This window comes from Cyanistes caeruleus, unplaced genomic scaffold (assembly GCF_971803275.1).
Source record: "Cyanistes caeruleus unplaced genomic scaffold, bCyaCae1.hap1.1 HAP1_SCAFFOLD_133, whole genome shotgun sequence".
Lineage (NCBI taxonomy): Eukaryota > Metazoa > Chordata > Aves > Passeriformes > Paridae > Cyanistes > Cyanistes caeruleus.
This window is the reverse complement of record NW_028255930.1, coordinates 218,647-239,649: the sequence shown is the minus strand read 5'-3', so window position 1 is coordinate 239,649 and position 21,003 is coordinate 218,647. Positions and strand designations below refer to the sequence as shown.

The following is a 21,003-nucleotide window of genomic DNA, read 5'->3' as shown; positions in this document are numbered from 1 at the left end:
GCCAAAATTAGCATTTCAAATACAGAGTCTGTTTCGTCTCCTCTCCCTTGCTCCTTGCTTCATTAATTTCATACATATATTTCCCCTAAACACATCAAACTACAAAAGCTCCAAACTTAGATATTGTTGTCACATGCTTTCTTTCCCATTTAGCATTCTGGAACCCAGTTACTTTTGACAACTTCTCCAATATTAAAAATAAAAATAAATTTCTGCACTATGAATAATGCCAATATACACTGAAAGAACAAACTCAATTAACCAGGATTATACTTGCTTCTTTACAGCCTTTAATAGTTTTCAGAGACTTCATTCTCTGAGTTCTGCGAAGGCCTCTCTGAGCAAACATTTCATCCTCTGAATGTGTCCCCTCCATCTCTTCATCTGTTTTATCATCTCCAGGATTTTTTTCCAGTGGGGTTTTGTAACCTTTAGAAAGAAAATATTTAAAAAATAGTAGCTGTAACTTTTTGACTTCCAAGAAAGCAGCGATTTTTATCTTGATTTATGCTTTTAGATGATGTGCTTATTTCAAAACAGAAACATCTCCTTTGCCACGAGTTTGGTACTTCTAATCCTGCCACTTGGTTCCACAGGTATGTAATGCAGTGCTTCTTCAGTTGTCAAGACTGAAATCACAAGTTTGCTGACATCTTCTGCTTTACACTGAACTGCAAAAACTTGAGTGATCGTCTAAAGAAGTACCTAAGATTTTAGGACACAATCCACATGAGAAGGTGGTTACACTTATAATAAACCTTTAAAGATCCCTCCCAATACAAACCACTTGATGACTTGCATTCATAGGATCTTTCTTCATACACTCATCCTCCTGCATTTTTAATACCAAAGCTTCTTTCATTTCGGTAACACACCAAATTACTGTTAAGAGTTGTTAACATACTACAAAACCAGGACCAAGATTATTACCTAAGACTCTCACTAGAGGGCACTAACTGCTTAAAAATACACTCCGAAAGCTCCTTGGGGTCCAACAGCCCCGAATCTCCACCACAGACCTATCGCAAAGCTACCAAATCCAGTCTGATTCCTTCCTCCACTGAACACTCCTTTTATCCCAGAATCTACTGGCTGTAACACTCAGGAACACCTTTTAGACTCTAAACCAAATTTTATCAATGACCTGTGTACATTTTATCTTAAGCCAATATTTTATTTAGGCTTATCTAATTTTTTTCATCAATTTTTTTCCCTAGAAATTAGAATCACATCATCCATTCCACAGCTACTTGAGACAAACATCCGGTCATTCTCTTCTGCCATTTTAGAGGCAACATGTCTTTGCTTCCAGTACAGTTTCAATTAATCTTTTTCAATACAGAAGATTTGAATCACATCTCTTTCTCTGTTTCAGAGTAGCAGTGTTTGCAGTGACATCAATACTTTTTTATCTGCATTTGTAATACCTGATGCATCGGCATCCCATCTGCCTTTTTCACAGCAAGAGCACTGCCAGCTCAGCATCATCCTACAATCCACATCCTACAACTAGGCCTTTTAAATCAATTTGCACAGAACTCCTGGCCCAGACAAAAAATAAGATCCAGCTCAGCACAAGAGAATATTGCTACACAGTGTTCCTAAATCTATGTATACTTTTGATCTTTTTTAAGTTCCTAATGCTGAAGAAAATTCAAAGAAAACATGAGAGGTGTATGCTAGATGAGACCAGGACCAGAAAAAATAAATTAAGTTTAACTAACTGTAAGAAAGTTTTTTGACATTTGAGATTGAATCTCACAATCGGTGATTATTTATATAGTATAAACTGAAGAATTTTTTTAAAAAAATTAGAGCATTTTTAAGCTATTTCAGATAGGTAAATAATGCTCTCTTACTGAGGAACAGATCCTGCACAACAGCTGCAGTGACATTATCTCTAGTGCAGCTCTTTGTGAATTCTTGGCTTTCTCTCCAGACAGAGGCTTCAGTTCACACTGCCCTGCACAGGATACTTTCTGGAAACTCCAATTCAGATTAGGTCCCTTCAGCTGGTCACCTATTCCTTAGAATGGGCTAGCACACTATTCATGAAATTCCTTGGACCCCACAAATGCTATCCCTCCCCAAAATGGGGGGATGAGAAGGAATGACAGTCTTAAGTGAAAAGAAATAGCCCAGACCCACTTCTTTTGTGGGAAACAGCAGTTCCTATACATCACAGTCTTGCTATTTCAAAATTACGTAGTTAGCAGACCTTCAGCAAAACCTTCCTTCAAGCATCACAAGCTCAAGGGCAAAGTGATGATGACAATAACAGTATATGTAACATAATAATGAAATAATACTATCTTTCAACAAAACCATATATTGATCACCACACACCATCTTCTGAGTGTTAATAGACATCAGTCTATTATGACAACTTGATGCCTTTATTATTCGTATCACCATACACAATTTTACATTTTGATCTATTACTACAATGCTGTCTGTGCATTTGCAAGTTTCTTGTTCCTACCCTGTTTACTCCCCTGCCTAATCAAGACAGTGACTACCACAGGTACAAGCAAGCATCCAGATCCCTGAAATAAAAGACAAGAAGCAGGCCAGGATCATGTTAATGGAAACCCAAAGTCAAGATCGAGAGCACAAAACTGCCAGGGAAATATATGAGCAATATCGAGAATTAAGAGATAAATATTCCCAAGAGCCAGAAGTTAATGGTTGATGCGGGCTAGAGCCCGATCAAAATATAAGAGGGGGGATATTGTTAAGAATAATATGTTACAGTTGCTGTTTGTAAACTCCTTACTTACCTTGTACCCCTGTCCCAGGTTTACTTACCTTGTACCCCTGTCGCAAATTGCTGTACCCCATATTTTTTTATTCCTTGTTCAGCCAGGCCCTGCCCCCTCTCCCAAGTTGCTGTACCCTGTGTTTCTTGTTCTGTGTTCAGCCAGGCACTGCCCCCACTGCTCCGAGACTCCCACATGGCAACATTGTATCCTTTTCCCGAGTTGCTGTACCGTCCTGAGGAGGAAGATGACATACGGACTTTTATGCAAACGAGAGAGACCAGAGACTTATAAGATGCACCCAGACTGGAAAAAACCCCAAAACAACGAGCCACGCAAAAGGGAAGGAATAGAACCAGCACCATCTAACAAGGAAGACCCAGAGGAGTCCCCTGGCTTCTTTCAAGGGGCCGACATAACCTCGAGGAGACTCGACAGGGATGACAGCCTAGACTACAAGGCCTAAAGAAGGAGTCTTCCCAGGGACTCCCGTGAGGGAGGAAGGCCCAGCTCTGCCCAACTGACAGAGCTGTACGGATTCTCCTCTTCTGCGGTGTCCAGTGGAAGCAGTGGTGGTGTGCGCAACCCCTCGGGCCCCCACCCCAGAGCTGTGCTGCTTAATAATGGCTGTTTTAAAAGTAGCTGGTCTCCTGGCCCATTTATCACAATCGTGATCCTGGGGAATGCAGCTAAAGCCAGCCAAAAGCAATTTCTGGAAAGTCAAGCCTGCTTTACATTTTCTGGAGTTTGGTTGTGCCAACTTCACCAGTCATTTCTAAAAAAGGAAAAGAAACTCCAAGCAAAAGAGAGAAAAACACAAAGAAACCAACCCAAAGAAACCAATCAAACAAACAGATAAAACACCCCCAATCAAACCAAAGGCAATGAGAAGTTAGGACTAGTTGTAAGGATATCACAGCAGGCGAATGGCTGCTTCCTACTTGGATCACCATCCAAAGCCACCTAGAACAACTTCTCCAAAACATATCCAACAGGAGAAATGGAAAAAGTGATCCATGGCAGCTCTGCATTGTGGTGAAGGATGAGCATGCAGTGGTCCAGATGCAGCATTGCCCACCCTCCAGGCTGCTGTTTGCTCTGCTGAAAGACTCTTGCAGGACTGTGGCCCCTCTCCATGCAATGGAAATCATTGCCACAGCTCTCAGTTGAGGCACTGGCATTTCCAGAGCCAGATTCAGGCACAATCCTACTGCCTGCTGAGCATCTGGGAAAGCTGCTGAGCATCTTCAGGCCTAGAAGCACAAAAGAGCTCAGGCTCTCCCCGAACTGGGTTTTCAGGGCAGCTTTCCATATCTCTGCAAGATTTCTTCATCCCTCAACACGTCTGACTTTATTATGTCCAACGATGCATTTGGGTTTCTTCCGTCCTCTTGTGTGCCCGTGAGTAACCTTCCACGTGGATGAAGGAGATTGTGTACAGGACAATTGATTGCGGCATTGCCATTTGGCTTCACTGTCACTCAGTTGAACACGGTCCTTATCTAAGAAGGACTTCCAAGAAATGGGTAGGAGTTTTGGCTGTGAGAGGAGCAGAAAGCACATTTTCTACAGCAAATTGCTAGCTGATGCACTTTCCTCCCTGCCAAAATAGTGATTGCCATTCATCTTCCTGGGAAGAATGTAAAGACCCATTCAGAGATGCCAGGTTCAGCTGGCCTGTGGCTTTGTGTGCCTCATTTCACATGTCCAATTTCAAGGGCCACTAAAAGAGGCTCATGTTTGCCTTGCTACCCACAAGTGCTGTAGGTATTTCCAGGAGAAGAGGGAAAACATCGCTGTCCTGTGGTGTGGTAGAAATGCCACCACAACTGTGATTGTGTGAGCAAAGCCAGCCAGTGCTTTTTGGGGCAGCAGCAGCAGCTGAGAGTGTGGCAGAGCGGTTTTGATACTCTTTTTAGAGTCCTGCAAACATTGTTCCCGAAACAAGCCACAGCTTTGCAAACGTGCCCGAAGAAAATGCAAAGAGAACTGGGGTGTGAAAATCAAAGACTGTTTATCTGTAGAAGAAAAGGAACAAGAATGAACTACACCACATATTTACACTGTAAGAATATTGGTAACAACAACAACAACAACAAACTATAGAACCTATTTACCTGAGAACAGCTCTAACAAAACTCTATGAAACGTATTTACAGACAACTTAAACAAACTCTAAAACCTCTATCCTGAACACAACAACTGTAAAACGTATGTACAGCACGGTGGCATCTGTGTCTGTGATGTCCCTAAGTCCTGGAAGAAAAACAAGTAGCACGGTCAGTTCCGTCAGGCACGGAAGGGTGTTCCATGTGCTGCCGGGCTGGGACACTGGCCCAGTGGGACTCTGCTGCCAGAAGGGAGCCTGGCTGGGGGCTGTGGCCCAGGCACTGGAACAGGGCTTGTATGGCCCTCAGCAAGCCCAGGCCAGGCCAGGGATGGCCAGCAGAATCCAGTGCATGGGCTAGCGTGTCCCTGAGCAGGAAGTGCCCAGCCCGACCCCAGGCTGGCAGTAGGGGCCCCACTCTGCCTGTGGGGAGCACCTGCCTGTTCTGCTGCTGGCATCGGTCTTCATCCCAAGACCATGTCTTCCTCCTTGTCTTTTAGATCAATATCCATCTCTTCAATAGAATCTTTCGTTTCCACCTCCATCTCTTCCTCTGTCTCGTACATATCCACATCCATCTCTTGCTCTCCAGTATCCTCTCCGTCCACTTCCATGGCTTCTTCTCTATCAGTCTGTGTATCGACGTCCGTCTCCTCCTCTCCGTCTGTGCCAGCCTGCAGAGGTAGCAAAATTTCCCACCCTGTCCCACAGAGCTCCAGCCCAGCCAGGCAGCTGCGGGGTGTCCGCCTCCGTGGAATAGTACCATAGCTCTTTTGGAACAAATGCAGACATCCTACAGGGATGGAGAGCAAAATCCAAGCGATGGGGAGCTTTGGGGACTGCTGGGGGAATCAGGGAGCAGGTGGCAACAAGGTGACAGACCTTGGAGCAGGGTGAATGAAGAGCGTGCTGGCACAAGGAGCCAAGGGTTGTGTTGTGGCCGTTGCTGGATGCTGGAAGTTCTAGCTGGAGCGTGCACTGTGACATCACCGCCAGGAGTTCAGGCCCAGGCTGAAGTGGACAACGGAGACCGTAGAATGAATGATGGAATCCCTGGGTGCTTGGGCTTGGAAGGGACCCTAAAGACCATCTTGTTCCAAGCGGAGCAATCTTCGCCCAGAAGAGGTTGCTCAGAGCCCCGCTCCCAGCTGGCCTTGGATGTTGCCAAGGATGGAGCATCCCCAGCCTCTGTGCACAGCCCGGGCCAGTGCCACAGCAGCCGGAGTGGAAAAGAGCAGCTTCTTTAGATCCAACTTCAAGCTCACTCCTGCAGTTGAAAGGCTTCTCCTCTCTGTGCCCATCTTTCCTAGAGCTGCAGGGAGGCCTCGCCAGCCCCCTTCTCTTTCCAGGCTGAGCATCCCCAGCCCCACACGGACAGCAGTCCGATGCGTGGCAGTCAAGGCTAAAGGGTAGCAAATGGCTACATCAGGAAGTGAGAGATGGAAGCTTTTGGAGATGGAAGCTTTACCTCTAAATGTAGAAAAGAAAGAAAAGTGGAGGGGGAAATGGTGGGACTCTGGCTCTGTTCTAACTGGCGAAGATTTTCTTTTCTTCTTTTCTGTCGTGCTAACCCAAGTTTTGTTGTTTGAAAGGAGGTTTAGCAAAATATCCATCGTCTTCTCCACTGCTGAAACACTGAACCACACCTGGGCAGGCTGAGGATGCAGAGCAAAACCTGCAAATATCTACTGCTGATCGTGATCCTGGGGAATGCAGCTAAAGCCAGCCAAAAGCAATTTCTGGAAAGTCAAGCCTGCTTTACGTTTTCTGGAGTTTGCTTGTGCCAACTTCACCAGTCATTTCTAAAAAAGGAAAAGAAACTCCAAGCAAAAGAGAGAAAAACACAAAGAAACCAACCCAAAGAAACCAATCAAACAAACAGATAAAACACCCCCAATCAAACCAAAGGCAATGAGAAGTTAGGACTAGTTGTAAGGATATCACAGCAGGCGAATGGCTGCTTCCTACTTGGATCACCATCCAAAGCCACCTAGAATAACTTCTCCAAAACATATCCAACAGGAGAAATGGAAAAAGTGATCCATGGCAGCTCTGCATTGTGGTGAAGGATGAGCATGCAGTGGTCCAGATGCAGCACTGCCCACCCTCCAGGCTGCTGTTTGCTCTGCTGAAAGACTCTTGCAGGACTGTGGCCCCTCTCCATGCAATGGAAATCATTGCCACAGCTCTCAGTTGAGGCACTGGCATTTCCAGAGCCAGATTCAGGCACAATCCTACTGCCTGCTGAGCCTCTGGGAAAGGTGCTGAGCATCTTCAGGCCTAGAAGCACAAAAGAGCTCAGGCTCTCCCCGAACTGGGTTTTCAGGGCAGCTTTCCATATCTCTGCAAGATTTCTTCATCCCTCAACACGTCTGACTTTATGATGTCCAACGATGCATTTGGGTTTCTTCCGTCCTCTTGTGTGCCCGTGAGTAACCTTCCACGTGGATGAAGGAGATTGTGTACAGGACAATTGATTGCGGCATTGCCATTTGGCTTCACTGTCACTCAGTTGAACACGGTCCTTATCTAAGAAGGACTTCCAAGAAATGGGTAGGAGTTTTGGCTGTGAGAGGAGCAGAAAGCACATTTTCTACAGCAAATTGCTAGCTGATGCACTTTCCTCCCTGCCAAAATAGTGATTGCCATTCATCTTCCTGGGAAGAATGTAAAGACCCATTCAGAGATGCCAGGTTCAGCTGGCCTGTGGCTTTGTGTGCCTCATTTCACATGTCCAATTTCAAGGGCCACTAAAAGAGGCTCATGTTTGCCTTGCTACCCACAAGTGCTGTAGGTATTTCCAGGAGAAGAGGGAAAACATCGCTGTCCTGTGGTGTGGTAGAAATGCCACCACAACTGTGATTGTGTGAGCAAAGCCAGCCAGTGCTTTTTGGGGCAGCAGCAGTAGCTGAGAGTGTGGCAGAGCGGTTTTGATACTCTTTTTAGAGTCCTGCAAACATTGTTCCCGAAACAACCCACAGCTTTGCGAATGTGCCCGAAGAAAATGCAAAGAGAACTGGGGTGTGAAAATCAAAGACTGTTTATCTGTAGAAGAAAAGGAACAAGAATGAACTACACCACATATTTACACTGTAAGAATATTGGTAACAACAACAACAACAACAACAACAACAAACTATAGAACCTATTTACCTGAGAACAGCTCTAACAAAACTCTATGAAACGTATTTACAGACAACTTAAACAAACTCTAAAACCTCTATCCTGAACACAACAACTGTAAAACGTATGTACAGCACGGTGGCATCTGTGTCTGTGATGTCCCTAAGTCCTGCAAGAAAAACAAGTAGCACGGTCAGTGCAGTCAGGCACGGAAGGGTGTTCCATGTGCTGCCGGGCTGGGACACTGGCCCAGTGGGACTCTGCTGCCAGAAGGGAGCCTGGCTGGGGGCTGTGGCCCAGGCACTGGAACAGGGCTTGTGTGGCCCACAGCAAGCCCAGGCCAGGCCAGGCCAGGGATGGCCAGCAGAATCCAGTGCATGGGCTAGCGTGTCCCTGAGCAGGAAGTGCCCAGCCCGGCCCCAGGCTGGCAGCAGGGGCCCCACTCTGCCTGTGGGGAGCACCTGCCTGTTCTGCTGCTGGCATCGGTCTTCATCCCAAGACCATGTCTTCCTCCTTGTCTTTTAGATCAATATCCATCTCTTCAATATAATCTTTCGTTTCCACCTCCATCTCTTCCTCTGTCTCGTACATATCCACATCCATCTCTTGCTCTCCAGTATCCTCTCCGTCCACTTCCATGGCTTCTTCTCTATCAGTCTGTGTATCGACGTCCGTCTCCTCCTCTCCGTCTGTGCCAGCCTGCAGAGGTAGCAAAATTTCCCACCCTGTCCCACAGAGCTCCAGCCCAGCCAGGCAGCTGCGGGGTGTCCGCCTCCGTGGAATAGTACCATAGCTCTTTTGGAACAAATGCAGACATCCTGCAGGGATGGAGAGCAAAATCCAAGCGATGGGGAGCTTTGGGGACTGCTGGGGGAATCAGGGAGCAGGTGGCAACAAGGTGACAGGGGTAGGCTTGGAGCAGGGTGAATGAAGAGCGTGCTGGCACAAGGAGCCAAGGGTTGTGTTGTGGCCGTTGCTGGATGCTGGAAGTTCTAGCTGGAGCGTGCACTGTGACATCACCGCCAGGAGTTCAGGCCCAGGCTGAAGTGGACAACGGAGACTGTAGAATGAATGATGGAATCCCTGGGTGCTTGGGCTTGGAAGGGACCCTAAATACCATCTTGTTCCAAGCGGAGCAATCTTCGCCCAGAAGAGGTTGCTCAGAGCCCCGCTCCCAGCTGGCCTTGGATGTTGCCAAGGATGGAGCATCCCCAGCCTCTGTGCACAGCCTGGGCCAGTGGCCCAGCAGCTGGAGTGGAAAAGAGCAGCTTCATTAGATCCAACTTCAAGCTCACTCCTGCCTTTGAAAGGCTTCTCCTCCCTGTGCCCATCTTTCCTAGAGCTGCAGGGAGGCCTCGCCAGCCCGCTTCTCTTTCCAGGCTGAGCATCCCCAGCCCCACACGGACAGCAGTCCGATGCGTGGCAGTCAAGGCTAAAGGGTAGCAAATGGCTACATCAGGAAGTGAGAGATGGAAGCTTTTGGAGATGGAAGCTTTACCTCTAAATGTAGAAAAGAAAGAAAAGTGGAGGGGGAAATGGTGGGACTCTGGCTCTGTTCTAACTGGCGAAGATTTTCTTTTCTTCTTTTCTGTCGTGCTAACCCAAGTTTTGTTGTTTGAAAGGAGGTTTAGCAAAATATCCATCGTCTTCTCCACTGCTGAAACACTGAACAACACCTGGGCAGGCTGAGGATGCAGAGCAAAACCTGCAAATATCTACTGCTGATCGTGATCCTGGGGAATGCAGCTAAAGCCAGCCAAAAGCAATTTCTGGAAAGTCAAGCTTGCTTTACGTTTTCTGGAGTTTAGTTGTGCCAACTTCACCAGTCATTTCTAAAAAAGGAAAAGAAACTCCAAGCAAAAGAGAGAAAAACACAAAGAAACCAACCCAAAGAAACCAATCAAACAAACAGATAAAACACCCCCAATCAAACCAAAGGCAATGAGAAGTTAGGACTAGTTGTAAGGATATCACAGCAGGCGAATGGCTGCTTCCTACTTGGATCACCATCCAAAGCCACCTAGAACAACTTCTCCAAAACATATCCAACAGGACAAATGAAAAAAGTGATCCATGGCAGCTCTGCATTGTGGTGAAGGATGAGCATGCAGTGGTACAGATTGCCCACCCTCCAGGCTGCTGTTTGCTCTGCTGAAAGACTCTTGCAGGACTGTGGCCCCTCTCCATGCAATGGAAATCATTGCCACAGCTCTCAGTTGAGGCACTGGCATTTCCAGAGCCAGATTCAGGCACAATCCTACTGCCTGCTGAGCATCTGGGAAAGCTGCTGAGCATCTTCAGGCCTAGAAGCACAAAAGAGCTCAGGCTCTCCCCGAACTGGGTTTTCAGGGCAGCTTTCCATATCTCTGCAAGATTTCTTCATCCCTCAACACGTCTGACTTTATTATGTCCAACGATGCATTTGGGTTTCTTCCGTCCTCTTGTGTGCCCGTGGGTAACCTTCCACGTGGATGAAGGAGATTGTGTACAGGACAATTGATTGCGGCATTGCCATTTGGCTTCACTGTCACTCAGTTGAACACGGTCCTTATCTAAGAAGGACTTCCAAGAAACGGGTAGGAGTTTTGGCTGTGAGAGGAGCAGAAAGCACATTTTCTACAGCAAATTGCTAGCTGATGCACTTTCCTCCCTGCCAAAATAGTGATTGCCATTCATCTTCCTGGGAAGAATGTAAAGACCCATTCAGAGATGCCAGGTTCAGCTGGCCTGTGGCTTTGTGTGCCTCATTTCACATGTCCAATTTCAAGGGCCACTAAAAGAGGCTCATGTTTGCCTTGCTACCCACAAGTGCTGTAGGTATTTCCAGGAGAAGAGGGAAAACATCGCTGTCCTGTGGTGTGGTAGAAATGCCACCACAACTGTGATTGTGTGAGCAAAGCCAGCCAGTGCTTTTTGGGGCAGCAGCAGCAGCTGAGAGTGTGGCAGAGCGGTTTTGATACTCTTTTTAGAGTCCTGCAAACATTGTTCCCGAAACAAGCCACAGCTTTGCAAACGTGCCCGAAGAAAATGCAAAGAGAACTGGGGTGTGAAAATCAAAGACTGTTTATCTGTAGAAGAAAAGGAACAAGAATGAACTACACCACATATTTACACTGTAAGAATATTGGTAACAACAACAACAACAACAACAAACTATAGAACCTATTTACCTGAGAACAGCTCTAACAAAACTCTATGAAACGTATTTACAGACAACTTAAACAAACTCTAAAACCTCTATCCTGAACACAACAACTGTAAAACGTATGTACAGCAGGGTGGCATCTGTGTCTGTGATGTCCCTAAGTCCTGGAAGAAAAACAAGTAGCACGGTCAGTGCAGTCAGGCACGGAAGGGTGTTCCATGTGCTGCCGGGCTGGGACACTGGCCCAGTGGGACTCTGCTGCCAGAAGGGAGCCTGGCTGGGGGCTGTGGCCCAGGCACTGGAACAGGGCTTGTGTGGCCCACAGCAAGCCCAGGCCAGGCCAGGCCAGGGATGGCCAGCAGAATCCAGTGCATGGGCTAGCGTGTCCCTGAGCAGGAAGTGCCCAGCCCGGCCCCAGGCTGGCAGCAGGGGCCCCACTCTGCCTGTGGGGAGCACCTGCCTGTTCTGCTGCTGGCATCGGTCTTCATCCCAAGACCATGTCTTCCTCCTTGTCTTTTAGATCAATATCCATCTCTTCAATATAATCTTTCGTTTCCACCTCCATCTCTTCCTCTGTCTCGTACATATCCACATCCATCTCTTGCTCTCCAGTATCCTCTCCGTCCACTTCCATGGCTTCTTCTCTATCAGTCTGTGTATCGACGTCCGTCTCCTCCTCTCCGTCTGTGCCAGCCTGCAGAGGTAGCAAAATTTCCCACCCTGTCCCACAGAGCTCCAGCCCAGCCAGGCAGCTGCGGGGTGTCCGCCTCCGTGGAATAGTGCCATACCTCTTTTGGAACAAATGCAGACATCCTGCAGGGATGGAGAGCAAAATCCAAGCGATGGGGAGCTTTGGGGACTGCTGGGGGAATCAGGGAGCAGGTGGCAACAAGGTGACAGGGGTAGGCTTGGAGCAGGGTGAATGAAGAGCGTGCTGGCACAAGGAGCCAAGGGTTGTGTTGTGGCCGTTGCTGGATGCTGGAAGTTCTAGCTGGAGCGTGCACTGTGACATCACCGCCAGGAGTTCAGGCCCAGGCTGAAGTGGACAACGGAGACTGTAGAATGAATGATGGAATCCCTGGGTGCTTGGGCTTGGAAGGGACCCTAAATACCATCTTGTTCCAAGCGGAGCAATCTTCGCCCAGAAGAGGTTGCTCAGAGCCCCGCTCCCAGCTGGCCTTGGATGTTGCCAAGGATGGAGCATCCCCAGCCTCTGTGCACAGCCTGGGCCAGTGGCCCAGCAGCTGGAGTGGAAAAGAGCAGCTTCATTAGATCCAACTTCAAGCTCACTCCTGCCTTTGAAAGGCTTCTCCTCCCTGTGCCCATCTTTCCTAGAGCTGCAGGGAGGCCTCGCCAGCCCCCTTCTCTTTCCAGGCTGAGCATCCCCAGCCCCACACGGACAGCAGTCCGATGCGTGGCAGTCAAGGCTAAAGGGTAGCAAATGGCTACATCAGGAAGTGAGAGATGGAAGCTTTTGGAGATGGAAGCTTTACCTCTAAATGTAGAAAAGAAAGAAAAGTGGAGGGGGAAATGGTGGGACTCTGGCTCTGTTCTAACTGGCGAAGATTTTCTTTTCTTCTTTTCTGTCGTGCTAACCCAAGTTTTGTTGTTTGAAAGGAGGTTTAGCAAAATATCCATCGTCTTCTCCACTGCTGAAACACTGAACAACACCTGGGCAGGCTGAGGATGCAGAGCAAAACCTGCAAATATCTACTGCTGATCGTGATCCTGGGGAATGCAGCTAAAGCCAGCCAAAAGCAATTTCTGGAAAGTCAAGCCTGCTTTACGTTTTCTGGAGTTTAGTTGTGCCAACTTCACCAGTCATTTCTAAAAAAGGAAAAGAAACTCCAAGCAAAAGAGAGAAAAACACAAAGAAACCAACCCAAAGAAACCAATCAAACAAACAGATAAAACACCCCCAATCAAACCAAAGGCAATGAGAAGTTAGGACTAGTTGTAAGGATATCACAGCAGGCGAATGGCTGCTTCCTACTTGGATCACCATCCAAAGCCACCTAGAATAACTTCTCCAAAACATATCCAACAGGAGAAATGGAAAAAGTGATCCATGGCAGCTCTGCATTGTGGTGAAGGATGAGCATGCAGTGGTACAGATTGCCCACCCTCCAGGCTGCTGTTTGCTCTGCTGAAAGACTCTTGCAGGACTGTGGCCCCTCTCCATGCAATGGAAATCCTTGCCACAGCTCTCAGTTGAGGCACTGGCATTTCCAGAGCCAGATTCAGGCACAATCCTACTGCCTGCTGAGCATCTGGGAAAGGTGCTGAGCATCTTCAGGCCTAGAAGCACAAAAGAGCTCAGGCTCTCCCCGAACTGGGTTTTCAGGGCAGCTTTCCATATCTCTGCAAGATTTCTTCATCCCTCAACACGTCTGACTTTATGATGTCCAACGATGCATTTGGGTTTCTTCCGTCCTCTTGTGTGCCTGTGGGTAACCTTCCACGTGGATGAAGGAGATTGTGTACAGGACAATTGATTGCGGCATTGCCATTTGGCTTCACTGTCACTCAGTTGAACACGGTCCTTATCTAAGAAGGACTTCCAAGAAATGGGTAGGAGTTTTGGCTGTGAGAGGAGCAGAAAGCACATTTTCTACAGCAAATTGCTAGCTGATGCACTTTCCTCCCTGCCAAAATAGTGATTGCCATTCATCTTCCTGGGAAGAATGTAAAGACCCATTCAGAGATGCCAGGTTCAGCTGGCCTGTGGCTTTGTGTGCCTCATTTCACATGTCCAATTTCAAGGGCCACTAAAAGAGGCTCATGTTTGCCTTGCTACCCACAAGTGCTGTAGGTATTTCCAGGAGAAGAGGGAAAACATCGCTGTCCTGTGGTGTGGTAGAAATGCCACCACAACTGTGATTGTGTGAGCAAAGCCAGCCAGTGCTTTTTGGGGCAGCAGCAGCAGCTGAGAGTGTGGCAGAGCGGTTTTGATACTCTTTTTAGAGTCCTGCAAACATTGTTCACGAAACAACCCACAGCTTTGCAAATGTGCCCGAAGAAAATGCAAAGAGAACTGGGGTGTGAAAATCAAAGACTGTTTATCTGTAGAAGAAAAGGAACAAGAATGAACTACACCACATATTTACACTGTAAGAATATTGGTAACAACAACAACAACAACAACAAACTATAGAACCTATTTACCTGAGAACAGCTCTAACAAAACTCTATGAAACGTATTTACAGACAACTTAAACAAACTCTAAAACCTCTATCCTGAACACAACAACTGTAAAACGTATGTACAGCAGGGTGGCATCTGTGTCTGTGATGTCCCTAAGTCCTGCAAGAAAAACAAGTAGCACGGTCAGTGCAGTCAGGCACGGAAAGGTGTTCCATGTGCTGCCGGGCTGGGACACTGGCCCAGTGGGACTCTGCTGCCAGAAGGGAGCCTGGCTGGGGGCTGTGGCCCAGGCACTGGAACAGGGCTTGTGTGGCCCACAGCAAGCCCAGGCCAGGCCAGGGATGGCCATCAGAATCCAGTGCATGGGCTAGCGTGTCCCTGAGCAGGAAGTGCCCAGCCCGGCCCCAGGCTGGCAGCAGGGGCCCCACTCTGCCTGTGGGGAGCACCTGCCTGTTCTGCTGCTGGCATCGGTCTTCATCCCAAGACCATGTCTTCCTCCTTGTCTTTTAGATCAATATCCATCTCTTCAATATAATCTTTCGTTTCCACCTCCATCTCTTCCTCTGTCTCGTACATATCCACATCCATCTCTTCCTCTCCAGTATCCTCTCCGTCCACTTCCATGGCTTCTTCTCTATCAGTCTGTGTATCGACGTCCGTCTCCTCCTCTCCGTCTGTGCCAGCCTGCAGAGGTAGCAAAATTTCCCACCCTGTCCCACAGAGCTCCAGCCCAGCCAGGCAGCTGCGGGGTGTCCGCCTCCGTGGAATAGTGCCATACCTCTTTTGGAACAAATGCAGACATCCTGCAGGGATGGAGAGCAAAATCCAAGCGATGGGGAGCTTTGGGGACTGCTGGGGGAATCAGGGAGCAGGTGGCAACAAGGTGACAGGGGTAGGCTAGGAGCAGGGTGAAGAGCGTGCTGGCACAAGGAGCCAAGGGTTGTGTTGTGGCCGTTGCTGGATGCTGGAAGTTCTAGCTGGAGCGTGCACTGTGACATCACCGCCAGGAGTTCAGGCCCAGGCTGAAGTAGACAACGGAGACTGTAGAATGAATGATGGAATCCCTGGGTGCTTGGGCTTGGAAGGGACCCTAAAGACCATCTTGTTCCAAGCGGAGCAATCTTCGCCCAGAAGAGGTTGCTCAGAGCCCCGCTCCCAGCTGGCCTTGGATGTTGCCAAGGATGGAGCATCCCCAGCCTCTGTGCACAGCCTGGGCCAGTGCCCCAGCAGCCGGAGTGGAAAAGAGCAGCTTCATTAGATCCAACTTCAAGCTCACTCCTGCATTTGAAAGGCTTCTCCTCTCTGTGCCCATCTTTCCTAGAGCTGCAGGGAGGCCTCGCCAGCCCCCTTCTCTTTCCAGGCTGAGCATCCCCAGCCCCACACGGACAGCAGTCCGATGCGTGGCAGTCAAGGCTAAAGGGTAGCAAATGGCTACATCAGGAAGTGAGAGATGGAAGCTTTTGGAGATGGAAGCTTTACCTCTAAAAGTAGAAAAGAAAGAAAAGTGGAGGGGGAAATGGTGGGACTCTGGCTCTGTTCTAACTGGCGAAGATATTCTTTTCTTCTTTTCTGTCGTGCTAACCCAAGTTTTGTTGTTTGAAAGGAGGTTTAGCAAAATATCCATCGTCTTCTCCATTGCTGAAACACTGAACAATACCTGGGCAGGCTGAGGATGCAGAGCAAAACCTGCAAATATCTACTGCTGATCGTGATCCTGGGGAATGCAGCTAAAGCCAGCCAAAAGCAATTTCACACAATCACAGTTGTGGTGGCATTTCTACCACACCACAGGACAGCGATGTTTTCCCTCTTCTCCTGGAAATACCTACAGCACTTGTGGGTAGCAAGGCAAACATGAGCCTCTTTTAGTGGCCCTTGAAATTGGACATGTGAAATGAGGCACACAAAGCCACAGGCCAGCTGAACCTGGCATCTCTGAATGGGTCTTTACATTCTTCCCAGGAAGATGAATGGCAATCACTATTTTGGCAGGGAGGAAAGTGCATCAGCTAGCAATTTGCTGTAGAAAATGTGCTTTCTGCTCCTCTCACAGCCAAAACTCCTACCCATTTCTTGGAAGTCCTTCTTAGATAAGGACCGTGTTCAACTGAGTGACAGTGAAGCCAAATGGCAATGCCGCAATCAATTGTCCTGTACACAATCTCCTTCATCCACGTGGAAGGTTACCCACAGGCACACAAGAGGACGGAAGAAACCCAAATGCATCGTTGGACATAATAAAGTCAGACGTGTTGAGGGATGAAGAAATCTTGCAGAGATATGGAAAGCTGCCCTGAAAACCCAGTTCGGGGAGAGCCTGAGCTCTTTTGTGCTTCTAGGCCTGAAGATGCTCAGCACCTTTCCCAGATGCTCAGCAGGCAGTAGGATTGTGCCTGAATCTGGCTCTGGAAATGCCAGTGCCTCAACTGAGAGCTGTGGCAATGATTTCCATTGCATGGAGAGGGGCCACAGTCCTGCAAGAGTCTTTCAGCAGAGCAAACAGCAGCCTGGAGGGTGGGCAATCTGGACCACTGCATGCTCATCCTTCACCACAATGCAGAGCTGCCATGGATCACTTTTTCCATTTGTCCTGTTGGATATGTTTTGGAGAAGTTGTTCTAGGTGGCTTTGGATGGTGATCCAAGTAGGAAGCAGCCATTCGCCTGCTGTGATATCCTTACAACTAGTCCTAACTTCTCATTGCCTTTGGTTTGATTGGGGGTGTTTTATCTGTTTGTTTGATTGGTTTCTTTGGGTTGGTTTCTTTGTGTTTTTCTCTCTTTTGCTTGGAGTTTCTTTTCCTTTTTTAGAAATGACTGGTGAAGTTGGCACAAGCAAACTCCAGAAAACGTAAAGCAGGCTTGACTTTCCAGAAATTGCTTTTGGCTGGCTTTAGCTGCATTCCCCAGGATCACGATCAGCAGTAGATATTTGCAGGTTTTGCTCTGCATCCTCAGCCTGCCCAGATGTTGTTCAGTGTTTCAGCAGTGGAGAAGACGATGGATATTTTGCTAAACCTCCTTTCAAACAACAAAACTTGGGTTAGCACGACAGAAAAGAAGAAAAGAAAATCTTCGCCAGTTAGAACAGAGCCAGAGTCCCACCATATCCCCCTCCACTCTTCTTTCTTTTCTACATTTAGAGGTAAAGCTTCCATCTCCAAAAGCTTCCATCTCTCACTTCCTGATGTAGCCATTTGCTACCCTTTAGCCTTGACTGCCACGCATCGGACTGCTGTCCGTGTGGGGCTGGGGATGCTCAGCCTGGAAAGAGAAGGGGGCTGGCGAGGCCTCCCTGCAGCTCTAGGAAAGATGGGCACAGAGAGGAGAAGCCTTTCAAAGGCAGGAGTGAGCTTGAAGTTGGATCTAATGAAGCTGCTCTTTTCCACTCCGGCTGCTGGGGCACTGGCCCAGGCTGTGCACAGAGGCTGGGGATGCTCCATCCTTGGCAACATCCAAGGCCAGCTGGGAGCGGGGCTCTGAGCAACCTCTTCTGGGCGAAGATTGCTCCGCTTGGAACAAGATGGTCTTTAGGGTCCCTTCCAAGCCCAAGCACCCAGGGATTCCATCATTCATTCTACAGTCTCCGTTGTCCACTTCAGCCTGGGCCTGAACTCCTGGCGGTGATGTCACAGTGCACGCTCCAGCTAGAACTTCCAGCATCCAGCAACGGCCACAACACAACCCTTGGCTCCTTGTGCCAGCACGCTCTTCATTCACCCTGCTCCTAGCCTACCCCTGTCACCTTGTTGCCACCTGCTCCCTGATTCCCCCAGCAGTCCCCAAAGCTCCCCATCGCTTGGATTTTGCTCTCCATCCCTGCAGGATGTCTGCATTTGTTCCAAAAGAGGTATGGCACTATTCCACGGAGGCGGACACCCGGCAGCTGCCTGGCTGGGCTGGAGCTCTGTGGGACAGGGTGGGAAATTTTGCTACCTCTGCAGGCTGGCACAGACGGAGAGGAGGAGACGGACGTCGATACACAGACTGATAGAGAAGAAGCCATGGAAGTGGACGGAGAGGATACTGGAGAGCAAGAGATGGATGTGGATATGTACGAGACAGAGGAAGAGATGGAGGTGGAAACGAAAGATTATGTTGAAGCGATGGATATTGATCTAAAAGACAAGGAGGAAGACATGGTCTTGGGATGAAGACCGATGCCAGCAGCAGAACAGGCAGGTGCTCCCCACAGGCAGAGTGGGGCCCCTGCTGCCAGCCTGGGGCCGGGCTGGGCACTTCCTGCTCAGGGACACGCTAGCCCATGCACTGGATTCTGCTGGCCATCCCTGGCCTGGCCTGGCCTGGGCTTGCTGTGGGCCACACAAGCCCTGTTCCAGTGCCTGGGCCACAGCCCCCAGCCAGGCTCCCTTCTGGCAGCAGAGTCCCACTGGGCCAGTGTCCCAGCCCGGCAGCACATGGAACACCCTTCCGTGCCTGACTGCACTGACCGTGCTACTTGTTTTTCTTCCAGGACTTAGGGACATCACAGACACAGATGCCACCCTGCTGTACATACGTTTTACAGTTGTTGTGTTCAGGATAGAGGTTTTAGAGTTTGTTTAAGTTGTCTGTAAATACGTTTCATAGAGTTTTGTTAGAGCTGTTCTCAGGTAAATAGGTTCTATAGTTTGTTGTTGTTGTTGTGGTTGTTGTTGTTGTTACCAATATTCTTACAGTGTAAATATGTGGTGTAGTTCATTCTTGTTCCTTTTCTTCTACAGATAAACAGTCTTTGATTTTCACACCCCAGTTCTCTTTGCATTTTCTTCGGGCACATTTGCAAAGCTGTGGGTTGTTTCGGGAACAATGTTTGCAGGACTCTAAAAAGAGTATCACAACCGCTCTGCCACACTCTCAGCTGCTGCTGCTGCCCCAAAAAGCACTGGCTGGCTTTGCTCACACAATCACAGTTGTGGTGGCATTTCTACCACACCACAGGACAGCGATGTTTTCCCTCTTCTCCTGGAAATACCTACAGCACTTGTGGGTAGCAAGGCAAACATGAGCCTCTTTTAGTGGCCCTTGAAATTGGACATGTGAAATGAGGCACACAAAGCCACAGGCCAGCTGAACCTGGCATCTCTGAATGGGTCTTTACATTCTTCCCAGGAAGATGAATGGCAATCACTATTTTGGCAGGGAGGAAAGTGCATCAGCTAGCAATTTGCTGTAGAAAATGTGCTTTCTGCTCCTCTCACAGCCAAAACTCCTAGCCATTTCTTGGAAGTCCTTCTTAGATAAGGACCGTGTTCAACTGAGTGACAGTGAAGCCAAATGGCAATGCCGCAATCAATTGTCCTGTACACAATCTCCTTCATCCACGTGGAAGGTTACTCACGGGCACACAAGAGGACGGAAGAAACCCAAATGCATCGTTGGACATCATAAAGTCAGACGTGTTGAGGGATGAAGAAATCTTGCAGAGATATGGAAAGCTGCCCTGAAAACCCAGTTCGGGGAGAGCCTGAGCTCTTTTGTGCTTCTAGGCCTGAAGATGCTCAGCACCTTTCCCAGATGCTCAGCAGGCAGTAGGATTGTGCCTGAATCTGGCTCTGGAAATGCCTGTGCCTCAACTGAGAGCTGTTGGCAATGATTTCCATTGCATGGAGAGGGGCCACAGTCCTGCAAGAGTCTTTCAGCAGAGCAAACAGCAGCCTGGATGGTGGGCAATCTGTACCACTGCATGCTCATCCTTCACCACAATGCAGAGCTGCCATGGATCACTTTTTCCATTTCTCCTGTTGGATATGTTTTGGAGAAGTTGTTCTAGGTGGCTTTGGATGGTGATCCAAGTAGGAAGCAGCCATTCGCCTGCTGTGATATCCTTACAACTAGTCCTAACTTCTCATTGCCTTTGGTTTGATTGGGGGTGTTTTATCTGTTTGTTTGATTGGTTTCTTTGGGTTGGTTTCTTTGTGTTTTTCTCTGTTTTGCTTGGAGTTTCTTTTCCTTTTTTAGAAATGACTGGTGAAGTTGGCACAACCAAACTCCAGAAAACGTAAAGCAGGCTTGACTTCCCAGAAATTGCTTTTGGCTGGCTTTAGCTGCATTCCCCAGGATCACGATCAGCAGTAGATATTTGCAGGTTTTGCTCTGCATCCTCAGCCTGCCCAGGTGTTGTTCAGTGTTTCAGCAATGGAGAAGACGATGGATATTTTGCTAAACCTCCTTTCAAACAACAAAACTTGGGTTAGCACGACAGAAAAGAAGAAAAGAAAATCTTCGCCAGTTAGAACAGAGCCAGAGTCCCACCATTTCCCCCTCCACTTTTCTTTCTTTTCTACTTTTAGAGGTAAAGCTTCCATCTCCAAAAGCTTCCATCTCTCACTTCCTGATGTAGCCATTTGCTACCCTTTAGCCTTGACTGCCACGCATCGGACTGCTGTCCGTGTGGGGCTGGGGATGCTCAGCCTGGAAAGAGAAGGGGGCTGGCGAGGCCTCCCTGCAGCTCTAGGAAAGATGGGCACAGAGAGGAGAAGCCTTTCAAATGCAGGAGTGAGCTTGAAGTTGGATCTAATGAAGCTGCTCTTTTCCACTCCGGCTGCTGGGGCACTGGCCCAGGCTGTGCACAGAGGCTGGGGATGCTCCATCCTTGGCAACATCCAAGGCCAGCTGGGAGCGGGGCTCTGAGCAACTTCTTCTGGGCGAAGATTGCTCCGCTTGGAACAAGATGGTCTTTAGGGTCCCTTCCAAGCCCAAGCACCCAGGGATTCCATCATTCA

General features: G+C 48.5%; 2 long non-coding RNA genes across 2 annotated transcripts; both read right to left on the bottom strand.

The window, feature by feature from the left end:
• Window positions 1-270: 270 nt before the first annotated feature.
• On the bottom strand, window positions 271-2,547 carry LOC147646020 (uncharacterized). Its single transcript, XR_015282016.1, has 2 exons — window positions 2,483-2,547; window positions 271-429 (listed from the first exon to the last, which is right to left on the bottom strand). It is a non-coding gene; the product is annotated as an uncharacterized LOC147646020 (long non-coding RNA).
• A 2,204-nt stretch (window positions 2,548-4,751) lies between these two features.
• LOC147646019 (uncharacterized) lies at window positions 4,752-8,957 on the bottom strand. Its single transcript, XR_015282017.1, has 5 exons — window positions 8,778-8,957; window positions 8,455-8,688; window positions 5,749-8,158; window positions 5,307-5,540; window positions 4,752-5,015 (listed from the first exon to the last, which is right to left on the bottom strand). It is a non-coding gene; the product is annotated as an uncharacterized LOC147646019 (long non-coding RNA).
• Window positions 8,958-21,003: the final 12,046 nt, after the last annotated feature.